Source organism: Dermacentor andersoni, chromosome 3 (assembly GCF_023375885.2).
Source record: "Dermacentor andersoni chromosome 3, qqDerAnde1_hic_scaffold, whole genome shotgun sequence".
In the NCBI taxonomy this organism is placed as follows: Eukaryota; Metazoa; Arthropoda; class Arachnida; order Ixodida; family Ixodidae; genus Dermacentor; species Dermacentor andersoni.
The window spans coordinates 58,389,984-58,417,121 of NC_092816.1; the positions used below are offsets into that span (position 1 = coordinate 58,389,984).

At 49.5% G+C, this 27,138-nt stretch overlaps 1 protein-coding gene across 2 annotated transcripts in view; it reads right to left on the reverse strand.

Moving 5' to 3' along the window:
* Positions 1 to 27,138, reverse strand: part of LOC126547409 (calmodulin-B-like) — a 167,434-nt gene that overhangs the window by 83,729 nt on the left and 56,567 nt on the right. The gene's annotated exons all lie outside the window — the stretch shown is intronic.

Sequence of the window (27,138 nt, forward strand, 5' to 3'; positions counted from 1 at the left end):
GGCACGTAAAGCTGTTTTGTCAGCGTTTGCATTTCTTTGAAAACGTGCCGTATATACAATCCTCAGTAGTTTGTATACGTTATCGTCCAGGTGGAATTGTGCCGTCATTGCGACTCATGACAGTCTGTTTTGTCAGCGTTTGTATTTCTTTGAAAACGTGCCCCATTTACAATCCTCGGTACTTTGTATGCGCTTTCGTCCAGGTGGAATTGCGCCGTCATTGTGACTCATGGCAACGTCGATCGAAATCGGTCGCGGAGATTCGGGCCAGAAGCGGGCCATAATGAGTTGTCACCGACATCAGCAAGATCGGTTATGGGAGCAGCGATTGAAGCGCGACTATGTGAGGAAGGAACAGACATTGAGAATGGAAAACCATTGTTTAATCAAAGTGAGCCAGAGTTTGCTTTCATTCAACAAGAATAAAATTACTGATTACTGTTATATACGTGTGGCAAGGAAAGCAGACACCTTTCTTTTACGTTAACATTTACAATAAATGCTTCCTGTACATCACCTGTTTTAAAAGGGAGCGTTCGCGCCGCCATCAAATGTACAATGGAGCTCTTGCAGAAGCGCAAGTAAAGCTCACGTGCTACTATTCGTCCCCACGTTGGGTTGCTTTGCTTGTCAACGTTTGCCTAATTTCTTGTGGCGCGGTGCTTGCGAGGTGTGTTTCATCATTGTTCAACGCGTTCAGTCAAAAGTAGTGTGCTACGACCGCGAGATAATTGTGAACTTTAGCTGCCTTCGTGTGGCTGTGCTGGCCCACGGGCCCGGCGTCCGACGATGTGACCAGCACTCAACGCCCAAAGCTTTCTTCGGCCTGCAAAGAAATGATGCTCTGTGCGCGGGTGCGATTTTGACGCGCGTACGGCTGACCGTTTTGCTGGATCGCTTTCCGCCGTAAAAGCTCGAAACGGCCATCGAGTCGCGTTGCGGGACATCTGAAGATACACCTATAGTGGCAGGCCGCCGTAACAAAATTCGCGCATTTAACAACAAAAGTGCCGTCATTTATGTTATTGAACGGAAATTCTGTTTTTAACGGCGTCCCATTTTTTTTTTTGTTCAGCCGGAAGTGTTCCCTCGTCACGCAGGTGGCGCTCTGACCCATGAACCATCGACAAGCCGCCATGTTTTGAACGTATAGGCTTCGCTGGAAGCTTATCTACCAGGTACTACATTTACCGTGCTCATAGTGTTTGTACCGTCTTTTGTTGAAAGAAACTTTTTCTAAACAAGTTCATTTCTATTATACTCAGATACAACATATTTTGGCAGTGCTGTTCAACTTACGCGTCACGAGAGAGTTCCCTAAATTTATTAGTAATTTTCACACCGCCCTGACTTAAATAAATTATACTTGATTTATTACTACGTCACGGGAAGTCGTACATAATGGAAAACGTGTGCCCTTCGGTATAAAATTTCTTCCGTTCTTTTTTTTTATTATTATTTCTTGGACTTCACCACGCTCGCTCTCTGAGCACGCATGTTCCGCGCAGTAAATATGGCGCATGCTCCCGCGCAAGCGAGTTGAAAGACACGTTCGTCGCCAAACGCTATCAGTAAACATATCGGAATTTAAAAATAAGAGAACTTATGAGAACGTAGTCCTCACAAGCGTATGAGATATAGATAGAAGTTTTAAGCATCAAAACAATTACTTCATCAAATTTTATCAAGCACCCGGGGCTATTCCGGGGGTTATGAAGGTAGGCAACGGGCGTACGCAGCACGTAAACGCCGCGGAAAGTGGAACCAAAATCAGGTGCAAGCCGCTGCAGTTCTTGGCGGAGCAAGACGATTGTTCAGAAGCTCCGCACCCTCTAACGACCTTCGCTTCACCGCCAAGATAAGTTGTCCCCGATCGAAAAACTCTCTATGATTCATGTCTCTTGTCATGTCACTGCCGTGAATTGCACTTCTGTTGATTTGATATGCTCTGCTTAGTATATTAAACTTCTCATTTTTCGCACACTCTATATATGAGCATGTAAAAGTTGCGTAACCTTACTCCAATGGGGCAGTAAGCTCTACTGGAAGTCAAGATGGTAGGATGTTGCTTCTGTCCATTTTTTCCAGTCAGTCCTCGTAATTACATATTAATTAAATGTCAATGTACAGTACAGTCCGTGACGTATTATTTTTCTTTAAAAAAGTGAAGCAGATCCCACGCACAGTGGGAATCAATGGTATGCGAAGCAATTTGCAACATCGTTTGGTATTATTCAAGGCGTTACAAGGTGGGACCAACGTGCTTGCGTAAGACGAGCCGCTATGTGCCTGCACGAATTGAATTCTCGGGTTTTAGATGCCAAAAAACACGATTTGATCATGAGGCACGCCGTAGCGGAGGAATTTCGGATTAATTTGTACCGCAAGAGGATCTTTAAGATGCCACCAATGCACGAGACACGGAGCTTTTTTTTTTCAGTTCGAGCACGTCGAAACGCCGCCGCAACGGCCGGGATTTTATTGCGCGACCTCGAGCTTAAGCAGCGCCACACCGCATCCGCAAAGCCACCGCGCTGCGGGTGATGTGTCTGTGCGAGCGTGTGTGTGACGTCAGAAGCAAGACGACGGTGACGACTGTGTTGTGGTATTTACAATCCGGCGATGAAACATTAGAACGTCCGACTTTGGCCAGACCGTGAACAGCGCACAGTGTCGCGTCGCACTGTTTCCACGTAGCGTTATAGCTGCTGCACGAGAGAAATAATGGCATCGCCTCCTCTAATTCTTTCTTTCAATGCCAGCGCAATCGCTCGCTCCCCAATGGGAGCCGCTGGTGCGCCTTAGATCGGCGAGTTGCCGCGACGCGACGCTACCCAGATGGCATGACTGCGAGCGTAACGCGAGCGTCCGAGCTCGCGCCGCTGCCGTTCCGGTGGACAAGCGGTTCGTACCTCGTCCTCGCGTGTGTCCGGTTATCACGCGTCTGTCAGACTTCCCCCGACTTCCGTCGTGAGGCGCCACCCAGATGGCACTCTCCCCTACGACCCTAAAGCAGTCGCGAACGCTAGCCAAAGGGGGGAGAGTAGGAAAGGACGGTAGGAGAGGGTGGTGAACGGTTGGGTCGGGCGCATTTGGCTGTCATTGAAAAAAAAATAGAAGAGGCGATGGTACTGCGGAATGTGCGTCGATGCCGAAAGCGGCACCAGTCTAGCACAAAGCGAACAATCGAGCCTCTCTTTGAATTTCTCACTAACGCAGGCTTAGATTCGTGGCTATAGATAGGCCCTCTGGACGCCACGTGCATATAGTCGCATCCCGTGCTGTTCCTCCCAACCAAAAACTCCTCGCTCCCCCTCTTTCAGAGCGCAGCTCCTAGGCGCCAGTTCCTGCGGCGAGCGGCGTCGGCGTAGCCGAGCGAACGAGCCCAGCGACAAAAGAAAGAGAACGCGGAGCGCAGCGGGAGATGGAAGACGCGAGGAGGAAAGCGGAGAAGGAGGGTGTGGCGAAAGCGTGAGAAGAAAGGCGTAGTGTGGCGACGATGGCTACGAGATGGCGCCAGAGTAGCACGTCTCGTCGGGAAGGTCTGTCGGCGGCGGCGGCTGGTGTGAACCGCGCCCACGCGTCACCCACGCGCTGCCTCTCGAGGTCTCCAGATGAGCGAGGCAGTCGCGCCGCACCTCGCTTCATTTGCAACGTGCTGCACGAGACAGATTGTCCGCGCGAGCCAAGATATCGCGAAATGAAAACAGGTATAGAGCTGCGCTCAAATTTCGCATTAGGAAGTATCGTAGTCGTCGGTGAATTTTTTCTCCCCTCTTCCTTCTGAGCAGAGTAGCAGGCCACAGGCACTCAAACCTCTCTGATTTTCCTCAATTACGTTCTCCTCTCTCTAGCCATAGCAGCATATACCGGATACTTCAGCGACGACTGTCTCTAATAATAATAATAATAATAATAATAATAATAATAATAATAATAATAATAATAATAGGACATTTAATGCTTTTCATCATTAGCGTTCTCCTCTCTCTATTCATAGTAGCATATACCGGATGCTTCAACGACGACTGTCTCTAATAATTAGAAAAATAATGATAGGATATTTGAGGCACAATAATACTTATTCCATGACAAGATTCGCAGGAAGAGTGGACAAATCTTTTTTTTTTCGATACACTATGCATTGCAGCGGAAACGGTACCCGAAGGAGACAAGCTGCCGAGGGGCACCGCCAATGGAGCCGACTGCGATATGACCGCTAACATAGGATATCTTCGAATGTCCCCGGACTTTCTCTGGCTGGTCTGCGAATTTCGCCTTCATATCTAATTTGTATTACAAACAACAATAATGTAAAAGTTCTGCAGAAAATAATTTTTAACATTCGTTCATATTCTTTAAAATAACAACTCCACAAGGAAGCCAAGTATGCATGCAGCTACATGTTTCGACGCAGAACGGCTGTCAGTATGGTCAGCATAGGGGGCCGCTTGCTAAAGCTGCCTGTAATGAAAACATATTGGCTCCCTAGTAATACTATTGACACGTATACTTCTTTTTGTCACCTTAAGGACCCGAAGGCATTACATAAAGCGGGGAGAGGACTCATTCAGGGGTTAAAATCAATTGCATTAAAAAAAAAAACGAGAAAGAACGCAACCAATACAGCAAATATCCGGAGAAAACGAGAACAAGATATACAGTAAGCGAAAAGTCCTTAGAGTAGATATAAATTGTAACTTGAGAACAGTATGGTTGTACAGTAAGAAACGTAATAGAGATAACACAGCAAATAGAGAAAATGCGCTGTATGTGATTTGCACTCAATGCGCGATACAGATATGTTAGTGTCTGTTACGAAAGATTATCATTTAGCTTTACGCGAGATGTCTCGTGGACAGCGCATGAGTATGGATATGGTTAACTAAGATTTGCTAATTAACTTCTCTTTATTATCAACGTTACGCCACCTATGCCAATTGTACGTTTGTAGGTGACGCAGAGGTCATAATAGGTCGGCTTTTAATATTAATCAAAAGCCCGTTATTTAAAGCACGCTAGCACGTCGAGTTGCGACTCGATTTCAGCGTGATATTGAAACCAACCGCGTTGAGAGCGCTCGTAACCACGCCTTAAAGTTACGTCACATGTCGCAAGCTATGCAACGAAAGCAAGAAAAGCATGTGGCGTCTAGATGCCATTGGATGAAAAAAAAAAAAAAATAAAACGGGTCCTCCATGCACCGCCACGTGAACCAGCCGCCAACGAGCACCGATGATGGTTAGCTCAAAGTTCCGTTTTTCTGGTCACAAAGCACAAAGCGTAGGCCGCCAGCCGAGATTGACTCGCGTAGAGAAGCTTGGTATGTCACGTGTTCCTCACGTCACCAGGTGACGCAAACTGATTCGTGGTTAGGCGCGCTGTTGACGCGTTCAGTTTTCGGTCTCACGCAAAATGCGTCAAAGCTTTTCGTGCCAGCGTGTTCTTAAAAGCCGATTTGTTTCGAGCCCGCACTTAGCCACAAATGTCCAACTGGTATTGGCGGCATAACGTTATCAATGAGAAAGTAATTGGCGAATCTCAATTATATAAGGTGCAAGATTATACAACGCGTTATTTTTGGTCCGCGCTTATTGCGAATCTATAGCCCTGCCTGGCAAGAAGAATATTGCGTCTCGGACCCCCTACCTAGTTATTTAATAAATAGAGACAGTCGTCGTTGAACCGTCCGGTGGATCTATGCAGATGCACTAGTGCACGATGCTAGTGCTGCCGGCGTTCAACCCCCACGGGAGTGATGCTCGGATGTGCATGATTCTCATGGCATATCGAGGGCGAGCGAAGACAAGCGCCGACACCACCTTGGCTTTCTGGTGCCAGCTTGCCGTGACGTTCCAGATTTCAATAGCTTATCTTGCTCGTTGGCAAAGATTGAAAGCACGTAAAACAAGTCAAATTGATGTCAGATTTTTCAGGGAGGTTCTTGTAATCCAAGTAAATTAATGCCTTTGAGATGAATATTATTTTAAATTCGGTCTGGTTGGGAATCGAACCCGGGCCCACGGGGTGTGAGGCAAGCACTCTTCTCGGACGCCACGGCGGCGACATGGTTAAGGTTGACTTAATGTGCGCCCATCGCGAGCGTCATCGCGCGCGTCACGTCGCAGCCAATGGGTAGGATGTGGCGCCACGTCATGAGTGAGTAAAGTGAATGTATGAAATAAAACTTGGAGGACGCCTTTAAGAGTGGAACGCGGTAGGATTCAAAGATCCCTGACTGCTTCTCACGCTTCCCGACAACTGCAGCTTATGTAACCGTAATGTTTAACGGGAAACGCTGGCGGCGAACGCTATGCACGAAGGCGAGCGGACGAGCCTTCTGGTTGAAACGCGGCCTCTTGCGTGGGCCGTAGAGTCACTCGAAATAGGCCGCGGAAGCGAACGCCATCTGGATGCTGTTGTTGCAAGGACCCGAGCACTCTAGGAATGGTACAGACGCCGGAAAACATGTTTATGTTTGAGTTTCCGCGTAACGGAATGATGGTTTTTGGTAAATTCAAATTACAGTCCGACGCTATCATTTCTGTAGGCTGCGTTTAAGTTGTTACCTCACGATTTTTCTGACGCATGTTACTTTGAGGAATCCAGTTAGTTCATTAACGCCCCTGCGCCACCCGGAGGGCCTGCGTGGTTGTGGTTCGGAATGATTTTTCGCCTAGCGCCTCCGACGCCGATATCGGATTTTTTTCGACGGGAAGCCACTGCTTTGAAAGCGTGCCCTGTATACAATGCTTCGTACTTCGCATATGTTATCGTTCTCGTGCAAATGTGCCGTGATTTTTTTAAAAACGCAGCATCCTTCGAGTTATGAACTATCGGGCAAGCGAGCTCGTTGAGAAGGTTCGCAGGTCTTCATTAGGCCTCACCGAGGCGCAGTTAAAACGCAGGCGAGAGCTTGCGCCGACAAGGAACGCGCAGAAAGAAAAAAAGAAAAAAACATTTCACGAAAGCTGCCAGACCATTCTTTTTTAATAAAGTTACTTCTTGTTCCGCTTGATGAAACGTGTTCTAATGCTTTCGCATTCCCACGCGTATAGCAGTCTTAAGTGTCTCTGTCGAATTTTTACAGCCAAGCTGTCTCTGGCTAGGACCTGGAAAAAAAAAAACGTGCCCTCCCCCCCCCCCCCCCTCCTCCCCGAGATGTTGACAAAAACAAATCATCGTGTGGGCCGATCCTGGTGATACTACAGCCAGGGTCCACGATCAATGGCACATACCCCTGTGTGCTCGATCGGGCACCTGTAACGCGCCCTTGTACCATCTTTGACACACGTGGGACCCAAGGAGGTTCCAGGCACAAGGGTAAGAACAGATGCTCTTGAAAAAAAAAAGTGTTTGTACAGCTTTTTAAAAAAGGAGGACTGTTAAAAAACGCACTAGTTCCCCTGCTGCGCATTCGTCGTCGTCGTGTTCTTCCACAGCTGGCTCCGTTGTGCAAAAAACTATCGTCATCAGCAATGGCTCGTGCGTCGTCGCATTTCACAGCTGGCTCCGTCGCCGCTCATCATCCCAGAGTAGAATTTCACTTCTCTTCTGTCGTCCTTGACTTGAGAACAAGTTAAGGACTGCGCAAAGAGCCGTTGAACGAAGAACGCTAGGTGTAACTTTAAGGGACAGAAAGAGAGTGGTTTGGATCAGAGAGCAAACGGGTATGGACGGCACTCTAATTGACATGAAGAGAAAGAAATGGCGCCGGGCAGGTCATGTAATGCGTAGAGTAGATAACCGTGGGACCATTAGGGTGACAGAATGGGTACCAAGAGAAGGCAAGCGCAGTAGAGGACGACAGAAGACTAGGTGGTGCGACGAAATTAGGAAATTTGCAGGTGCTGGTTGGAGTCGGTTGGCGCGGGACAGGGGTAGTCGGAAATCGCGGGGAGAGGCCTTCGTCCTGCAGTGGACATAAAATAGGCTGATGATGATGATGATGACGACGATGACCTATCGTCGTAATGGGGAGGCCGCGCTTACGGGCGTATGAGCCATTGCTTAAGGGGGTATGAGCCATTGCTTAAGGAGGTATGAGCCATTGCTTAAGGGGGTATGAGCCATTGCTTAAGGGGGTATGAACCATTGCTTAAGGGGGTATGAGCCATTGCTTAAGGGGGTATGAGACATTGCTTAAGGGGTTATGAGCCTTTCATTGTCTTACGTGATGGACACATTTATTAACAGAGGTGACACGTGAATGTGCATGCGTATCTATATCGCCACGCACTGTGCGCTGCTATTCTCAATATCCCGAGGAATAATTTTGTCAATAACTTAAGACCTGGTGGGAGGAACTTTGGTGGTAGCATGGTGGGGCAATATGATCCGCATATGAGTAGAACTTGTCCTAAGTTTATTTTTCTTTTTGGCGCAGCAATGTTGCTAATCTATTTTGTTTACATCAAGTATGATGTATTACATGTGCTGTACCTTATACTGTACTTTTCGTTCATACCACAGTTGTAAGCGTGCCTACGGGTGAATAAATTTCCTTGTCAGCAATGTATTCATTAGACCCGCATGTCATATAGCATGCACGTGTACCTAACTATATACGGAACGTCACGGCGACGCGACCGGAATATGTCCCTTGCAGTGCCCGTATAATTGCTATCGCAATAAAAGGAAGAGATAAAAAAAGAGACAGCTGAGTACAAAGGGGGGGGGGGGGGGGAGAAGGTAGTTGCGCGTACTTGCGAGAAAACAAACCGCAAATATGTCCCGTGGCGACTGCAGACACCGCTCGCGCGCGCATGCACCGAAGGGAGCAGCAAGCTAGGAAAGCAGCGGTTATTTACGGCGACGCAGCACAATGCCAGTGTGTCAACCTTCACGGGATGGGACGCCGCCCGCGGGGGCCAGGGATATCCTGCCGAGCTGCGGGCTTCTCACTCTGCCGCTGCGTGGGACAAAGAACGTCGCCGCACGACACCTCGACCCAGCCAGAGAGTGCGGGAGAGAGGAACGCAGAAAAAGAAAGAAAAGAAGACGTTTGAACCACGGGAAAGAAAGAGAATGAACCGCGGAGGCAAACGGGGGAGTATACCCGAGAATAATAAGGCTCAACACAGGGGTGAGCGGAAGGTGGGGGGATGGGCTCTCTAGGGTCGTTATAGGGCGCCGAGCGAGAACCCTGCCAGGGGCGCACGCGGCTTGTTTTTCAAGGATCCGCGGCGCGGCTGGTTGGCTGGCTGGCTCGGTGTAGCAGCACCCGGAGTCCGCGCGCCTCTCCCCACCACACCCTCCTCCTCCTCCTCCTCCTCCTCCTCCTCGGCCTGCTTCTGGCGTCGCTTCGGTGCAGCCAGCCGACCCCAAGCTTTCATCAACGCTGAATTCCCTCCTCCTGCACGCACGCACCTATACTTTGTCTCACTAATTGCGTGCGTTGTTGCACAACCCGGAGCTTCGTCGTCAGCTAGTGAAAGTACAGTCGTAATCGCCTCGTAACCGAATCGCGTCCGACACAGAAATACCTTCGTTACACGCGATATTCGTAGTGAGCGTGTCTTCGTTAAGCACCGATGTAGTAGAGAAACTCTTTCGATTTACTTCGTAACATCTAGTAACCAGATGTACAAACACAGTCGAACCTCCTTACAACGAAATCGCCTCCAACACAAGAATATCTTCGTTATACGTGATGTTCGTTATAAATGAGTATTTGATACACGCCGATACAGGCGAGAAACTCTTGATATTTACTTCGCAACATCTCATAATTAGTTCTGTTCGTAATAGCGAAGTTGGACTGTATTAACCTGCGAGCCCTTGACTTAGAAGTTAACGAATAAACTTGAAAGGAGGATAAGGACTCTGCGAAGGCCGTTGAAACGAGCAATGTCCTAAGTCCTGGGCGTAGTCTTAGGAAGCAGGAAGTCGGTAGTATGAATTGGAGTGAAAACGCGAAGCGGCTGACATTCTACTTGAGATTAATACTAAGAAGGTGGTTCATTTATTGTAAGCAGCGCGAAAACGGACGAGGGAAAACTACAAGAGAGAGAGAGAGAGAGAGAGAGAAGGAAAAGGCAGAGAGGCTAATCAAAGAATAACTTCGGTTTGCTGACCTGTATTAGGGAAGAGGAACGAGGGCACAAAGGATGAGAGAAAAGGAACGTACGAAGGAACAATGTAAGACTATCTGTGCGGGCACTGTCTCGCAGTCTGTGAAGGCGCAACATGGCCATACACCGTATCAATGTCACGACGAGACACACGACGTCACACAGTGCACAGCGCCACACATTCACAATCAGTCGCACAATCCGGTAACTTTTAAACTGTGCAGCGGCGCCTTTATACCGGCTCGCAAACGGACGAAGGATTGAAAGCCAAGACGAAGACTGGAAAGAGCGCCGCCAGTCGTCCTCCTTGGATAGTCGTCCTCACGCGCTTCTCCACCTTTCTTCCGTGGTCGATTTATTTAGTTAATAATTTGGTGAGCCTGCAAACGGTTGGCGACTTTCGTCGTCGGCTTTTCCGTGGCATTGGATGGTAATATGGAGTGTGGAGAAATGATCTGAGGAAACAACGGCATCGGCAGACTCCTCCATGAGTTTATCTGCTACGCCATCAGCAGACTTTCCGAGCGGAGACAGACAGACAGACAGACAGACAGACAGACAGACAGACAGACAGACAGACAGACAGACAGACAGACAGACAGACGGACAGACGGACAGACGGACAGACGGACAGACGGACAGACGGACAGACAGACAGACAGACAGACAGACAGACAGACAGACAGACAGACAGACAGACAGACAGACAGACAGACAGACAGACAGACAGACAGACAGACAGACAGACAGACAGACAGACAGACAGACAGACAGACAGACAGACAGACGGACGGACGGACGGACGGACGGACGGACGGACGGACGGACGGACGGACGGACGGACGGACGGACGGACGGACGGACGGACGGACGGACGGACGGACGGACGGACAGACGGACAGACGGACAGACGGACAGACGGACAGACGGACAGACGGACAGACGGACAGACAGACACAGACACAGACACAGAGACAGACACAGAGACAGACACAGACAGACAGACACAGACAGACAGACACAGACAGACAGACACAGACAGACACAGACAGATTCGTGCTTATGGTGACGGAAAAGCTGAGGATGAAGTGGTGGCTTGGCCCGACACAGTAACGACTAAGACGGCGGCGTGACGGCTACGGTGGAAACAAAACTGCGGACGGACGGAAGGACACACGGACAATGGATACTCTACTCGTTAAGTTTCGGTCGGTCGCGCAATGCGCAGAGATGATAACCAGTGACGGTCTATTAAAGAGTAACGTAATTCACTCCGGAGGAATTTTCTGCCAGCAATCTAGCTGTCACAGTCTATTGGCGGCGAGGAGTTACGGAGTCGCCATCTATCGGAAGCGCTTCGCTGGCGTATTATGAGGGATCACGTGGCGCGCTCCTCACAGGTTTTGCTGTCAGCGCTCACTGAAAACACCACGCGCGAGCTCTCCCGGACATTTCTGTAAGTACTTTCGAAACGAGAGAAGTTTATTACTGTCTAAATAATAATCTTGGACAAACTGAAAGCACACAATCGTTTACAGACGCTATCTCTTTACCGAATACGTACAGTGAACGCCACTGCGCGCGGTCGCCGCGATGGAGTCTTCCGAACCGGCTTCTTGCGTGAAAAGTAGGTAAACGCTGAGAGCAAACTATGTGAAATATGTTCTTATAGTATTTGTATAACTAAATGGAGTGTAATAGAACGAAGACTCAATGCAGCGATCGCGCAGATTCGCAGCGACCGACTGCGCGTCTGCATGCTTGTCCACGCACTGTTTCGTTTTCACCGCGCGCGCGTTTCCGCACCGTGCTATGAGCTTTAGGCCGCAGAATATGAGCATTTGACAGTATACAAGCAACCATTGTTGCGTGGGCGCTATCACAGCTGTTCAAAAATAATTTCATTGTAGAGACTTCGACGCCTACGGGGACTGTGATGTGCCGTCGCGACGATTCAATCTCCTTTTTTTCTTCTAAATTCTTTGACCTTTCAATACTATTTCTCGAGTTGCTTTGCACTGTATGTTTATCGGTGTTCTCAGCGTGCAATTTCCCGCTGCTCCTTTCTTGTAATTTAGCGCATTAATTCATAACACAAACATGACCATATGCCATGCTTTCTTTAAATGTGCTTCTTACCGCTGCCTTTCCACTCCACTGAACTTGCCAGTATCTATAGCATCGACAAGTTCATAGACCAAACCGTCACGACATTAGTCGGGCAGCGGACTCGGGGCGAGCGTCTCAGTGCGTGTTTTCAGAACATCGCAGACCGGGCGCCGTAGCAGAAATCTTCCTCGCGTCTGTGCTTGCTGCATACCCGAGTTGTAGCCGATGACTGTTTGCCGGTTTTATCTTTCGCGAGCCAAGCTTCACGCAGCTTCTTGTCCTGCGGCTACGTGTGAATAAGGCTGACACCGGCCTCCGTTACGTGCGTCCGGCCCTGCGGAACTGAGCAGTAGCCTACCATGTTGCGCGCCTTCAAAGGCCGCCACTACCTATTGTAGTGCTTTCAAGCGTTGTAAAGGAGACACTCGAAGCGGGAAAATTTCGCCACTAAATGAGGACCGCAGCATACGAGGGAATTTAAACTCGTTTTCAGCTCGCTTCGGCGCGCCCGAAGCAGCCGACGCGGCCGCTATGTCCACGTGATCCCTCCTAGCACGTCACGCCGACAGTGGCGCCAGCTTTTCCAGTGGTGGAGCTCGAGGCCAATAGGCGGCAAAGATGTAGATTACGCTATGACATTAACAAATTTGCAGGCGCAGCATGGAGTTAGCTGAAGCACTACAGGGATAGTTCAAGACCCATGGGGAAAAAACCTATGTGCATAAAAGAGGCTCATGACGAGCTCTAGCGACGAAAGAGAGCGAAATAAAAGGTATATGGAAGGTTGGTGTAAGCAGAAGACCGTCCGGTTGGCTGCCCTACACAGGAGCATGAGGTAACTGTGTAGAGACAGGTAGAATAGAGAAAGAGTGCGAGGACCTGCTCAAGCAGTGCATGCTTAAACTCGACGTCACGTAATCAAATGCTCTCTCGCGGACGAATAGTTCTAAAAAAAAAGAAAAGAAAAAGCGCAGAAGCGCGTTCAATCCACGAGTTTGCTCGGAAACGGTCGGCAATTGATTAACGCGCCCGTGCGCTGGCCAGTCAGGTCGCAATAGCCGAGACCCTTACTATCCGCCACATCAAAATTACGCCGTGCTGTGGATATTGGCGTCAGCCAGCCTTGCAACGCGTGTTTTAAAACCCTTTAGCACTTGGGGACCGTTCAGTTTGTACAGGCGCGCTGCTGTCATAAATATAGGCTTATACAGTCCACCCAAACTCGATTGTCGATATTATACAATCTGTAATCTAGTTTCTTTTTAATGTAATCTAGTTTGGCGTTCCACAAATTTGAGCTACATTCTATACACCACCTACAGACAAAATTCGGTTAATGGCGTAATTGAGAAAGTCTACTGACTTCCTGTGGACGGTGTGCGTATGCTCGTGACCACTTATGAAAGGTTAAAAAAAGTCTATTGGGGACCGTAAATGCAGATTGGTCGACGCGAGCGGGTGTGGTCTATAGCCTGCATCTCTGCAATGAGGAAGGAGGAGCGAAAGTATAGGGATGGGGGCTGACGATGAGGAAAAGAGAGCGATGGGATGCGCATGTACACTGCCCAACGGCTCTACCGAATGAATGAATTCCGGTGAAGGTTTTGTTCACTGACCTTAGAATCCGGCCATGGACCGAGAACAGCGCACTCTGACAGTGGCTGCCTGCTAACGATGGCTAAGAAGTCTACTGATTGTCTGCGAACGTTTGGCCCCTCGTGGAGAGCATATGGTCGCCAATGAAATAATGCATGGATTAGGATGCTTGTATAAGTTGTTTGTTTTAGCTGCACCAGGATTTTTAATATGGTTGCCTGTGGCAGATAGCCTTACTTAATTAAGCATTTTGATTTCACGTAGAAGTAATGGTCGCCTCATCGAGTAATTTAGATCAAGGGTTAAAAGTGGGCTATCTGTCACAAGCAATTGTTAAAAATTTGGTGCAGCTAAAAAAAAAAAAAAAAGAAGACACCATATATAGTTTGCAACGGGATCGTCTAAGGCGGCAGTCTAAGGACATTAATTATATCGACAGCCTACAGCATCTTTAAAGAGAGACGAAAACATGCATCTATAAGGGTCACGGCTCTCCAATGACAGCCGGTAACTCCCGGATAAGCGCTAACCGGCGAATCGTCCCTCGCCGTTCGAACAGCCCCGCGGATTCGTCTCTGCATGTCGTGGCTGGTAGAATACGCGCAGCTCCAGCTTCGGCAATGCTGCACGCTTCTGACTGAAGACAGAACCGTGTTCACTTTCTAGAGGCTATCCTTTCTCCCCGTCCCTCTCTTTCCCTCTGTGTGCTCCTTCTTCAGCCATGCACAAAGGAACTCGCGACAAGAAGAGGACGAGGAGGCGAAGAAAAACAAGACGGAACCGAGGACGAGAGAAGTCGAAAAGAAGCCGAGAAATTAGCCAGCTTTCCGGAGTGCGCACTCGGGCATCCGCATTTGTCGTGCGCCTCGGGCACGGAGAAAAGAGGCCTCGGGCCAGGTTAGAATAGGCCCCGCGCGCGCTCGCCACCACTCGCGACACCCCTTCCCGCCCTCCCTCTCTCCCCAACTTCTTACTTCGCCGGTCTCTCCTCCCCTTTGCCTGCAATGCGGCGCGTTTGGCAGTGACCGTGACTGCGTCGCATTCGTCGAGGAGGCTCGGCGCTCTTCTTCAAGCGCCGAAGCGTCAAAGTGGTCGCGACGGCGTCCCTGCCTCCTGCTTTTTGCATTCGGCCGCAAGGAGTCGCTGGGGCGTTTACGTGGGCCGGAACATATGTTGCCCTTGCTAGACACGGTGTAAAGGCGACGCTCTTTTCAATATATAGAGAGCAGGATTCGTCGTAGGGGATAGACAAGGCCTTCGGAACCAAGACCTTATTCTCGGTCTCGTGCGCATGCTCCGTGGAACGCGCGGGGCTCCTCTCAATTCATCCTTCGCACGCCGTTGCGCGGAGCAGACGACACTACTTGAAGCAGGCATTAGAAAACATGTAACGCAAGGAATATGAGCAGATCCAAGGATCATTTTGAAACATATCTTGGAATCTAATCGAATGCGGTAAAACTGTTGGCCTCTTGCAGCATAGCGATTTTGCCCGGCAAATCAGCAATTAGCGGAAACCTCCACCAAGTCCCTCTCGTGAAAGCGGAACGCGCTGTCTCCGGAATCGATTCAGTTTACTACACCCGGCGACCACTTTCTGTGGCACCGCAGCCAAAGCTACGAAGCCGAAGCACACTTTTTCTTTTTTGCTCCGCATCTGCATGTAGTTCACTAATGTAAGCAACTGAAAGCTACATAGCATAAAGCAAACTGTACCAATTATTGCTTATTTCAAAAGCGAAACTTTGCGAACCTCACCGGATTTCATGAACGTGGCTGAGGCCCGGCTATTCTCTTGCCGAACGGGCCAACCAGTCACAGCGGAGCACGCGCGCCGCTGGATTCCTTGAACCACCACCAGTTGGCGCTCACCTCCGCGCATCCGCGGCCGCGGCGGCGCCGGCCGTGCGGGGGTAAGCAAAAAGAGAAGCAGAAAGCTCGCCTTCGCGCATCCGCGGCTGCACGGTAATGAGGAAGTAAATATACGTACGCGCATGCTGCCTCAAACTTGATGCATTCAAGGCGTCCGTCGTACTCGCTAGCAGTCAGCAACTCCGCTTTACAAGAGGCTCAGTATAATTTATGTGTGCGTGCATGTGTCTGTGCGTGCACGTGGATCTGCTGCGCAATTTTTCGTCATCATTTATTTCATAACAGAAAAAAAGTTTGCTTAGGAGAAATGAGTTCCGTTTTCCCACTTACTAGTTCTATGGCTTTCTGACGTCCATGCTGGTTTTCCAGGTCCTGTAAGCCGTCAGCAAAACGTCGGCACTACTTGGCGCAGTAAAACCAGAGCAGAAACTCCGCACGTGCGAGCGCGTGCGCGTATATCTTGGGCTCTTGCTACCACAGAAAGTTGCAGTCGGGTATAGTGCACTATTCCAACTTACTCGGCAACAAGCCAACCGAGCACACGCCCACAACTCCCGGAAAGAAGTCGCAGAAAGCGTCGCTTTGTTGGCAAGATTTATGCGCTTGAAATGGCGCATACTTGTTGCAAGGAGGATATTTGGAGTACCGTTTGTTGTTTCACTGCGTAATTCCGTAGAGACCAGAGGCAGCCACCGGCACAGTTGTACGAGTAGGACAAATGGGGCTATGCACATATGAGCCGATTCGTTATACGAGTGCTGTTCCGTGTGTAAGCTAATCTGCGAAACAACAGCAGCAAAGTAGAAGTCAACAGCGTATGCAGACGCCGTCAGACTTGACCCTAACAATGAAGATGCACGCGGCGGCTCAACTTTGACAAACATGGTTCGTAAGGAGTAAGTCTCTAGTCGTACGCTTGGGAGGAGAACGCGTAAAAGAAGCATGCATTCAACCCCCCCCCCCCCCCCCAAAAAAAAAAAAAAAAAAACGAAAGAAAATATACAGCAGTCTCCACAGAAAAAAAAGGGCACTTAAAGCGTGTTCAGATTAAGTGTGGCGGTAACTGCACTGCGCGGAGCCTTCGTTGTATGACGTCGGAAAGGTGATTTCAGAAAAAAAAAAAAAATTATATCTATAGAAATGACGACGGGGAATCTTGCAAGACACGACGATTCCACAATGCCACGCGCACGATAATGCACCCTCGGCTGTGTATCATATGCATACGTGGCTGGGGTTAGTTCACAAAAATCTCCGAGTCCATGAGCCATACGTTTCATATACAGTCGTACACTATTTAACACCAGCTCGTGCACCGTATACTGTATGTAACACCAGCTCTTGTAAAAACGGAAATGTAAAAAAAAAGTTTTTTTTTCTTTGTTGAAGCCATTTGCATACAGTAAACGTACACCCCGACATTTGCGTGTTTTTTCTATAGTAAAACAGCCCAGAACGCGAACACAGTATCTTGTAAACGAACTGTCCCACATACACACATTAACGATGACAAATACACATAAAACACACGAGGATTGTATACAATCTATCATCTAGCAACGGCAATCTAGCAATGGCGACGGGTGAAGCAAACTTTTGATTTATGCAGCCCAATATTTCAGAAAGGTTGCCAAAAATGTGAAAATATTACAAAAAGAAAAAAAGAAAAAACAATTTCACAGTTTCGCCCGAAATGTGAAGAATTAACAGCAATAGCAAAGTATTATACAACTACACAAATTAAGGTTCGTAGTTTTTTTGCAGCAAACATTCGCTTGCTAATTGAATTCTGGCCGATACAATATGGCCACAAGTACACGCATAGCTCTGCCCAATCTTGGCAGCGTCATCGCTTCGTTCGGCGAGGCACACCTTACACTCCTGCGCACATAACCGGCCTCGATAACTGGAAACGATGCAAGTACCTTGAAGAAACCCATATAATGGGCGTGGTGGTAATCCGTGAAGTCAACAACATGCGACAAGCGACAACATGCGAATATACATCGCATGATTTCGCGCTGTATTTTCAAATATGGATATAAGATAGGCTTCGTGCCACGATAAAGCCACTGCTCGCCATACGGACTACTACTCGACCGGACTTTCTGCACGGTTCATCGATCGCAGGGCGACTGCGGATAGCTATACGGCTGCTGCTTCAAGACTCCATCTGCTGTAATGCGTTTTACGCGCGTTATTTGTTGAAAGAAAGAACCAGCCTATGTTGGTATTCTAAGCTGGGATCCATTGCTTCGCAATCCCACGAAATTAACAAGCACGCGGTGTCCCGCGTGCGCTGGCGAACAGATCTCACTCGATGACCGCTGACACTCGATGACCGCTGACACTCGATGACCGCTGACACTCGCGCGTCGCCTATCGGGAAGAGCTTTTTCGCCTTGCCGGTTCACCAAAGCTTCGCTTGACCGATTCCAACGATGCTGGATATGCATCTTTTTTTAGGAAGCTCTGCAGTTAAGGCGTAGGAAAGAAAGGTTCATTATGCACTAATCATCCGTCAGTCTGTTTGAGCTCCAAAGACTCAGATGGCTATGCCGTGCTACCTCGCAATTGTTTCGCTGTCTTTATTTATCTGTCCTTTCAATGAAAACATAATGCTGATGCTTGTCTTTGCTTTTTCCGACAGTTATCGTTGCTGACCTTCATTTGTGCCTGTGAGGCACATGACTGCGCTTAGCGCAAACGTGTTGTCTCTGTGCAAAGCTGTGTTGCCTGAAAGTGTCCGTTGTCCGTTTCGCGCTGTTATTTCGAAAAGAGAGGGAGAGAAAAACAACTTTAGTGGTCCATTATGAAATGGAACGCGTTAAGCGTCTGATGGGGTGGCTCCCTCTTCATGGGCTCCATATGCTTCCAGGGCCGCCTGGCCCCTGTGGATCAGTCAGAGCTGGTTTTGCAGGGCGGGGCTGGATAGCATGACCTCCCATCGCTCGTAAAGGGTGGGGATAGTAGGGGGTTAGTTATCGGTATAGGTGGGGGGTAGTCTTTGGGAAAATTGCACTCTCCTATGACGTGCCGAAGGGTGCCTAGTGCATCGCAGTGAGGACATGTGTTCTTGTATCTTTCTGGATATATTTTGTTCTGGAGGCAGGGGTGGGGAAAGGATCCTGCTTGGATTTGCCTGTATATTGTTTGTTCGGCTCTGGTCAAGGAGAGGTGAGGATGCGGGAATATCTTCCTACCATCCCTGTAATATTTGACTATATCTATGTAACTTGTGATGGGTTGCCATCCCCTTGCCTCGATCCTCCTCGGTGGGCCGGGAGTTGAACGCCCGGGCCTGTTGATGAGCATATTCGTTGCCCTCAACTGAAGAGTAAGCCGGGACCCAAACTAGTTGGATTGTTTGTTTAGAAGGCGTAGCTTTTCCGAGGATTTTTAGTGCCCCAAGGGACACCCAGCCATATCTGTAGTTCTTGTATGCAACTTGTGAGTCCGTGACGATCTTGGTGACGTTAGGTTGCAGGAGTGCGAGCGCTATCGCTGCTCCTTCTGCTTCCTCCGAATACGCAGTGTTGATTGATGCGCAGGTGGGGACCACGACTGTTGCCCTCGTGGAGCGTTTGGATAGAGAGGCCTCTGTAAATAGGACAGTGTCGTCTTCCTCCAGGGTCCTGGAGATGGCTCTTGCCCGGGCGTCGCGTCGTCCGGCATGCATTGTGGGGTTCATGTTGCGCGGTAGTGGTTTGCATTCCAGCTTCTCACTCCACTTTTCGGGTAATTGGCCGTGGTGGGTGAAGTGCGATTCTTGCCATCCGATCTTGCGGAGGATGCTTCTGCCCGCCTTTGTCTGGCTAAGGCGTACCCTTTGATTGGATAGGTGGGCTTCTACGAGCTCGGCTATTGTGTTGTGGACTGCCATTTGAAGTAATTTTGTCGTGGATGAATTTATGGGAATACCCAGGGCCTGCTTATTTCGAAGACGTTAACCTGCAAACTCGATCTGCTTGCTGTCTTGATCAAATAGGTGCTTTTTAGGGAGCAGCTCTAAGGCGCCCGTTCCTGCGACTAGCGTTGGCGTCGGCGGCGTAGCCGAGTGAACGAGCACAGCAAAAGATGAAAGAGCGAACGCGGAGCGGGACGTGAATGGCCGAGAGCGGTGGAGACCAATGAGAGCGGCCACTTCAGTGACGTGTGTGCGGGAAACTGGTGTCATGCGAGCCCGCCCGACCACTCGATGTGTACTCGTATCTGGTCTCAGCCGGACCGTCGTTTCGTACTATCGTCTGCTCGCGCCAGGTCTCACTCGCGCTCGTTTGGTTTGGTCTCGTTCGCGCTTGTTTCGATTGTCAAGGTTTGCGATTGCTTTAGAGCGCAGCTCAGGCGCCCGTTACTGCGGCGAGCGTAGGCGTAACCGAGCGAACAAACAAGCGGAGAGGAAGGTGCGGCGACTATGGATCCGGGATGGCGCCAGAGTAACGCGTGTCGTCTGGTAGATTTGTCGGAGGCGGCAGCTGTGAATCGCGCCCACGCATCCCCCACGCGCTGGCTCTGGCGATCTCCCGATTAGCGAGGCAGTCCCGGCACACTTCGCTCCGTTTACAACGTGCTGCACGAGACAGATTATCCGCGCCAGCAAATATATCGCCAAATGAAAACACGTATAGCTGGCTCAAATTTTGCATTAGAGAGTATCGTAATCGTCGGCGAATTTTTTCAAGCGATACTTGTATTGCCTCACTCGTGTCGGCGTCGGTGTTACCGCATGAAAAAATCCAAGCCACGCGAAAATAAAGATTGCCTGTCAGGCTGCGAGACCACCACGCTAACCGATTCAACAATGTCGGTTCATCATACATGACCTTTAGAGCGGTGTTTTATATGCATGAAGAAGTAGACGCAGCGCAAGGTGCGAGCCAATCACAGGTGTCTCCTTGCTCCGGGTGTGATCGCGTGCCGTTTCCCGCCAGTTCAGGCCTGGCAGTCAGATGGGGAGGTCACGTTTGGTTCGTTCTGCCGAAGAGCAGGCTGCGTTGAAGGAACGGCAGCGGTCCGTGCGTCGTGCGTTCGGCCGGAGAACAAACGGCGTTTGATGAACGCTGCCGGGGACTCGCGCGAGAAAGGGCTCGCCATCAGCGTGCTGACCTCGTCGTGAGGGATCGCGAAGCCGAGGTGCTACGACAACGAAGAGCCGCGGATGCCGAGCTTCGCTTGCACCCCTTTCACAACAATGAAAGGGCGGTCAATTTTTTTTACTACAATCTTTCATTTCCTGTAGTTCTACACCATGTTTGTTGCCTATTTCTAGGTCCCCGTTTCTCGCGCCGTCCCAATTATTTCACTGACTTCTGTTTGTACCAATGAGATTCGCCAGCTCTGAAACTTCGCTTGCGAATAGCAGTGCCGTAGCGCGCAGACTCCCAGCGGAGGAAAAAAACGTTTTCAGCTGGACATACTGCGGTTTCGTGCAGGTAAGTTGACCGCGTTCGTGTATTACGGAGACGCACGTGTCGAGGTGCCGACCTGACTTCGCGCCGTTACGCTAGCCGTGGACTTTTGCTTCGCTGCATGCATTCTGCTGAAGCAGGCGTTCACACAGGCGCATGTTCGTTATTGTGAACGATGTCGCGCCATATTGTGTGGCACCCTTGCCGAACGGCATAAGCGCTCGTCTTAGTCGCGCACCCTCAAACAGCCGTAGCGCCTCCCGGCCCCCCGCCGATTCCCCAGTTGCATCGCGGCAGCAACTCGCGCTGTCATTCGGCTTCGTTACTCAACACTGTTGTTCGAAGAAAACTTAGCTTTACAGGCGCCGCGTCGTGAGCGGTCCCCGCGCCCTTTCTTAATTGTTTGCCGGCAACACTTCCTCGAGTTGTATTTCTTGCACGCACGTGCAGACGCTTCCATCGACAGTTCCGGTTTGCGTCTGACCTTCCGTGTCGACGGCGCCGGCGTACAGGTTGACAAATTACGGCATGCCAGGTCCGATGAATATGCATGCGTGCGCTTCGGGGAGTTCCAAGGAGGCACGGCGCGGGGCTCCGCATGGCTGATCCCGGAGGCAACTGTGGCGAAATGATTCGCACGAGTAGGCTGAATGCTACCGCAGTGGCGGCGTGGCTCGGCGTGGAAGCGTTATGGCTTCATCGCGACGCCGAACGATTTCTCGCGCGCTCAATCGCACCTTTCTCCGCCATTTACCTCCCCCACCCCCCTAAATAGCATTTCAAAAACTACGGGTTGACGTGCATGCACGTACCGATACTCCCTGTTGCTGCGGTAAGCATAGCTAGCAGCAATTACGACAAACTTTGTCTTCAGGCTGCAGTCACACTGAACCCTGTGAACTCAGAAACAAGACAGCCAGACAGACGGACAGCAGTGTCTGTAATCTCTGTATTCATACGTAACTACAAGGCATTCTCATATATACCCCCATAGAACCCCATACATATCTACGGTATGGAGCGCATCGTTTCGGCGGCTAGAGCAGCTACAAGATCATTCGCTAGCTTTACGTGAAACGGCTCGGTATAGCATCTCTCGGCGAAGTCGGGTGTTGTTTTTCTTATCGCCTGCTCCTATACTCTCACCCACGCATTCGCAAGCGCTCTCAACCAGAGCCAATTCAGCACATGAGTCGCATCCGACGCTCGGTAAGTCATGTGAGACCATGCCGCGTATCTCTTCATCTGTGCTTCTTCCGATACGCCTCGCATATAAGCTGCACTTGTCCTCTTCAAAGAAGCCTTCCGATAGCAGCCCAATGGAGGCTTTCATATTCATCGACATGATACCACGCTTGTTGACGCTACGAAGCAACACGACCAAAAGATAACAAAATGTGCGCACGCTTCGAGCCGTAACTTCATGCCCGGAGGCTTAGGAGTCCGTGCATTTCTATAGGGAACGCGCGGGCGACGCCTATCGCGAGCACGTTCTCTTGCAAACCGTTGTTTCCGCAGGTGTTCCTGCTTTCACGCGTGAGGTCACAACTACTTCGAAGCCCGTACTCATGCGGCATCCTGTAGCTGAAGTATAAGAAACATCGATACGTTGCGCAGTACGAAGGTCGCGAACAAGTAAAAAACGCAAGGCGTGCTCAGCGTCCCATGGGCTTCGCGTCATGTTTAGGAGTGTTCCTGTGACCCCTTCTACCTGATACGCCAGCATATGGGGAAGGCAGTGCGCTTTCGATACGAGGGTCCTATGGTCCTTTGATACCCAAGATGACCACAGACAAAAGGGTCGGCCTCACTGATCTAAAAAAGAAAAAAAGTATTACCTTTTACCTTCATTTTCATCAAATTGCCTGCCTTGCATGTTGGTGAGGTAATCTATGTGTCCTCTCTTCCGTTCTTGGTTTTATTACTTTTTGCTAGCTGAAAGCCTGATGCGCATCCTGTCATGTTCTCTTCGCACGACCGTGCCTTCTTTTACTAGTACAATGTCTGGTCTCAACTAGAACCAAACAGCCGTTGCTTTTTATCTTTACTATATATAGTAGATTTTAACACGACCACCACCACGATTGATCGCGGCTGGCCGTGAGCTGCACCACAGGTTCCAGCTGACCCGTCAATGATTGTGCTACCTCCGATGACGGTTATGTTATGGTTAGCTTAGGTTGGGTAGGGCAAAGTAGGGTCAGGTTAGGTTAAGTTGGGTTAGGTTAGGCCGACGGATTGCGTATTCTTAAGAGGAATGTTGTTGCCTTTGTTCTATTCAAATACATGTAAAACGCAGAAATGCTTTTATAAGACAACCGCTTCACCGATTTGGATTAAATTTGCTGCATTTGAGAGAAAATGTCAAAATGTAACAACCCGTGCAAGCGTAATTTTCATTCAGGACCTCAGATTTGCAAAAGAATTGCCGATGATGGGTAAGTCAGACAAAAAAAAAAAAAAAAAACGTTTCTCTTCCTCTTAAATGCTACAGTACGATGAAACGTGGCTCACAGGGAAAGCTGCTATGAAGTTTTTCCTGTGCTTAATTGATGATGATGATGATGATGGTGATGATGATGACAATAATCCCAAACATTGGTACCTATCTACAACAGGAGACTGGCGCAGCAGCCGGCGATAGAACGAAGAAAGAAAGAAAAAAAGTGGATAGGGAGGTAGTAGTTAAAGTGCAGAGTTACCGATTATATCCTACTTATACCGACGCTGTGTTTCTGAGCGCGCGCGCGAATAAGGAGACCGCGCAGCAGAGCTAGCTCGCGTCCGAAGTACCAAATGCATGAATGCAGCTTTATTGCGCACAGGACGAGGACAAGGAAGAGGCTGAGACACGCGAGCGCAGACTTACAACAGTGTTTTATTTCGAAGAAAGTGACCACGTACGCAGCAGAATCTGTAACACGTCACGTGTGCGCCGCCCTCAGAACATTTCTATCTCTACGCAAGAAGGAGAGCTCCTTGCTGGAAAGGGCGACGGACGGTTTTGACACACAGGCGCCACCACCACACCTGTCAATAAATTCCGCTTCAATGATTTCTCGGATTGACTGATTGCGATTCTTGCCGACAACTGAGCATGCACTATGTACCGGTTTACACGAGACCGTACTCGTGGCGTCTGCCTGATTACGCATGCAGTTTCTACAGCGGGCATCTAAAAGCCCCCGTCTCATTTCTATCACATTGTAGCGATGCTCTCGTAGCCTGACATTAAGACAACTTCCGCTCTGACCAACATAGTTGAAGCCACAGTTCAAAGGCAGATTATAAACTACTCCTTCTGCACGGTCAACGAACTTTGACTGATGCATCTTTGTGCATGCAGGCTCTTAGGGGGCACGCGCATTGGTCAATCTGGACCAAGATTGCAGTTTACCGGGAGCGGGCAAAACCACTTTAACATTGGCCCTCTGGCCGATCCTTTTCAGTCCATGCGATATGAAGTTATATGAAGATAGAAGGTCTGGGTCTGGTCCTCCCATATTTCGAAACCCAGTATCCAGTGCCATGCCGGATTATGCGCCCAGTGTCGCGCGCTGGGCAGGCACGGCGTACTGGTGTGAAAAACAGCTCCAGCACGTTAAATACGCGGTGCCTTGTCACCGTGTATATATGTATTGAATACAGAGAGCAACAGAGAGCATTTTAGTGCAATTAAAGAATTAGAAAAGGGAAGACAAGGACGCTTCGAACAGGATTCGATCGTCGTACCTACAGACCCCAAGCTTGGTACTTTACCACTACGCCACCCCAGCAGATGGACATGGCTGGATAATTTGCCGTGACAATATCTAGAAGCAGTTTTAGTTTCACAGAGATACGTCTCGCACAGACATGGTAGATGTGCTATCGCCCAGCAACTTACGCCTGTACCAGAAAGAAAAAGCTGCTCTTCGTATTCAGTGGTATGCTTGGAAGTGCCACAACATTGATTTTCGTTTGCGATTGGTATTTTAACTTCGAAAAAAGTCCTAAATGAACCACCGACTAGGGACGCCGTATGGGCTGTTACGGCCGATTTCGATAGCCGTTTCTTGTTCTTCACGCAAGGGATATGCAACGTTTTCTTAGTTCAGTGATGCGTTTCAGTCGGCCACGTCTGTGTAGTCATATATCTTCATCAGAGAAGCATAGGCTAGTGCTGGCAGCATTCGGCGACAGCACATATACTTGTGTTTATGACGCGTCACATCGGCGCTCATCGCTTCTTGTGCTGACACTGTAGACACGAAAAAATGGTTTACTTATGAAGACCGATGCGAAAGCTGAACTGTAGAGTGATTTATCCTTGTTAGACTTGTTGATTCCTGAGCCCAGACGCGCCGATAGCGTGCAGGCGGACTCGGTGGATGCGCTATATGCCTAAGCTTCGGTGGGGACCGATCTCGGCGCGGGTCCCTGGCGAAAGCTAAAATGAGTGTATTTGAGCCTCAGAACCTTCTTTAAGTGCACTAGATAAAGAGGAAGCGCCCGAATCAACTCGGGGTCCGTTCCAGCGCGTCTGAGCGACTTCTGGATTTCGTGTCGACCCCACAACACTGCGACAACGGCGACAACTCCCAGTCACAGGTTACATAAAAACTACTAAGAAACGCGGAGTCCTCGGTGTTTGCGTGGTTTCGTTCAAGAATTTAGCTATCCGCCCAGTCAAGAGGGAAAACGCAAAAAAAAAAAGAAGAAAGTGATCTTCAGTGTCAAATGTGCATGCATAAACGAGGCAACTCGCGCACCTTTATTACACGAAGTAGAATTTTATGACCCAAAGATATAGCTCTATTTCGGACAAGAGACTAGTATCGAACGATGAAGTTGTATAAAGCATTTAATATTCAGCAGCGCTCCTCCTTGCGTACTGTAACCATCGCGGCACAAACACAAACAGCGCAGTTTCCAGTGCGAACCAGCGAACTGCAGCGAGAACCAGCGCCTGTACAGCACAAACCAGTGCACCCCAGCGTCATGCTCGTGGAACTAGCGTCTCATCCAGTGTGACCCAGCTCTTATCCAGCGTTCTCACTGGTGTCCCAGTGACTCCCAGCGAGCGCCAGCGTCCCCAGTGCGATAGTGTCAAAAAACGCGCTGGTTTAACACTGGAAGGCAAACAGCGACAGTGCCTCGTGAAATGTGACGATCATTACAAATGAGCAGTTGCATGCGAAGAAAGAAAGAAAATGAGTGAAATAATGCTCAATCGAATTGTCATTCGGTCGCGTGAAGGGTTATAACCTCTACTTAAAACAAGAAGCTAACAAGAAAGGTTACGATGACGGCAGAGGTGAAAAGAACAAAAGAAACCTCGAGAAGGAACTGAAACGGAGGAAAAAAAAAAAATAAGCGAAATACGATCTCGTTTGTCGTTTCCTGACAGAGTGCACTATAAAAAGCTGTCGGTGTTACTGCCTCCAACTTTCGGCTCTAAGCCGCTCCCATCTTTCGCAATTTTTTTCGGTGGGCTTCTCCGAAAGAGAATAACAGAAAAAGGAAAACAAGATATGGGCATAGAAACAGACGCTCATCCCCTAGCTCACCACGCAACGACTCGCTGTGCCGTTCTGCAACGAGTCTCCTTCACAACTTGAAATGGTCAGCACAGCACTCGAGTCCCAGACGCGCTAGCAAAATATAGCAACTTCCCAGACGCGTCTTCTCCAGCGGGACGATCATACAGGAAACGGTATACTGTAAGTATAGATATATCTCGCGTTAAGTACATGCTCGTTTCGCAAACGTCGCTAGCGTGTCATCGGCGACACGTCGCTCGCGACGAAACGGCATTACCAAAGTTGTGACGTAAGAACTGAGCGCCTCATTGTTGCGGCTTGCGCAAGACTGTCGCTGCGGTACAAAGGCTAGACTCGGAGAGATGACATAATAGAGTCGACGGCGTTTATAAGCGGCGCCTATTTAGGCCCACGTTGCGGGAGGAACGCTGCCAGCAGCAGTGCTTTCAAAAAGGAGACGCGCGCCCCTCTGCGCGCTGCATGCTAGCGATTCCGCTGATTTCACAACTGCGGTGTCACCGCTTCCTCTGACAGCCGCCAGAACGGTTGTCAGTATAG